Raw genomic sequence first — 2,295 nt, forward strand, 5'->3', positions numbered from 1 at the left:
AAAAAACAAATCGTGAAACCCACAAGCCATAAAGAAATGAGATGTAACTGTGCTCTCAAATTGGCGACAAAAAAAATCACAAATCAATAGAAATCAATACAGTTCTGTGGCAGGATGAAATAGATTTCAGATCCTTCTTTCCTTATCAGACCATGAAAGGTTGTGTAAGTGTGAAGTACAGGGTATGGGGAATGCAGAATGGAGAGCAAGATCGTAACGCATATGACTGGTACAGTAAACATGACTGAAGTTAATACAACAGAGGAAAAGACAGGTTATGGTACTATTGTAACATGTTATATTTGGGATTACATATTATTGATGAAGTTCATATTCTGACTTTTGTCGGGTTGAGTCCTCTTGTTATCATATTTATAATTTTTGTAAGGGATTTCAGCTCTCCTTTTTGTACTAATTTCAAGGACTGGAGGTTGGTATTTTTGGTATATTCAATTGGTATTAGATTTTTGTTTGAATTTCTAGCGTAAAATGTAAGTAAAACCATCTGCTATGGCTGATTTACAGAGATCGCAAGCTCTGTCGATATCTTCTTTTGCGTATTTGCCCAACACCTTTTTTCAATTAGTAGTTCATGACATGAAGTTCAGAATCTTTTTTTGTGGATAAGCAGTATATTTTTGTAGATAAGGGTGGTTATATTAGATGTATAGTATGGCAATTAAAAATAGAAAAGTAACACACTAGAGTACCATCAATAGACAATGATGGTACTATTCCCCTTGACCACGCAAATCCAACTTGCAAAAATGGGCGTGGCAGGGCACTATGGTCTTCAAACAAGCTTGAAATGTGATGCTAGGTGAGACATGTGTAGATATACAGTATGTATAATCTTTTCATATATATTGTCAACAAAAGACATTGATATTAACTGAAAATCAACCGTGTTGAACTTATCTGTATATTATTTAGCCCCACAGTATATATTATTGACAAAGGATGTTTGTCATATACTAATTATAGTTTTCCTTCAAAGCCTCGGGATTCTCAAGGGCGGAGCAGCACAGTGGTTAAAGCGTTCGCTCGTCACGCCGACGACCTGGGTTCGATTCCCCACATGGGTACAATGTGTGAAGCCCATTTCTTGTGTCCCCGCTATAATACTGCTACAATATTGCTGGAGGCGGCGTAAAACTAGACTCTCTCATTCACTCATGGTTCTTAATTTCAGGCTGACAATTAGCCATCATCTCATAAATTGTACAAAACGACATCGACACTGTCAGCTGATGTCGGCACGTTAGATCATGATGGTACACGACTTACCCTGAGAAATGAATGATTATCTATTTGTGATGAGTGAGGATGGTTTCTTTTAGCAATATTCCAGCAATGTTACGGATGGTATCACCGTACCATGGCTCCACACATTGTCGGGATCGAACACGCACACTTTAAGCGTAACGTGCGAACACTGTCAGTTTGCCCACAACTTGGCCAGTAGCCTCATTCAAATAAATATATCTTAAATACGCGGGGCTTAACGTACATGTGCATGTGCGTGTGCGTGTGCGTGTGCGTGTGCGTGTGCGTGTGCGTGCGTATTGGTCAAGAGTATCTGGCAGCTTGGTATTACAGCTAGGGATCGAACCTTCCACTCCTTAGACAGATGCAGTTTCACTAGACTAGGGGTAACCAAGTGGTTAAAACGTTCTCTCGTCACGCCAAACACCCAGGTCTATTAGCCATCGTTAGTTGGGATTTCTAAATAGTCGTGGCCTGGTTTGACTGGAAACCTCGTCAATATGGACACCAATGTCGGGAAATCTAACCAAACAGGACCTGGATGAACCGGCAAACTGGTTTATACGGACTCCGTAGTTGGGCATTCTAAATAGCCTGGAGTTGGTTTGACCGTAAACCTCGTTAATGCGGACACCATAATAGGAAATTCCAATCAGTCTGTTCCTGGTTTAATCGGAAACTTCGTCAGTCGTCATCTTTATATCATACCCGTGATGATCCGGGTTAGAATTGATCTTCTGTAACTCATGCTTGTCGAAAAAAGCAATCGACGGGAACAGATAGTCAGCGGGTCCCAATTGTATAGATCGATCGTGACGTTGATCACTGGATTGTCTGTTCCAGATTCGATTTTTGCAGACCTCAGACATATAGCTGGAATATTGTTGTGGCACTAAACTCACTCACTAACCTTTATATATGGAGGAAAATAATAATGTAAATCATATGATAGGACAAGTTTTAGTTACTTTTTCCAGGTGTCTTCACAAGCTTTGCAGAACTTAAGACGAAATCAGAAAAAGGGAACAC

The sequence above is a fragment of the Haliotis asinina genome, chromosome 14, assembly GCF_037392515.1.
Source record: "Haliotis asinina isolate JCU_RB_2024 chromosome 14, JCU_Hal_asi_v2, whole genome shotgun sequence".
Taxonomy (NCBI): domain Eukaryota; kingdom Metazoa; phylum Mollusca; class Gastropoda; order Lepetellida; family Haliotidae; genus Haliotis; species Haliotis asinina.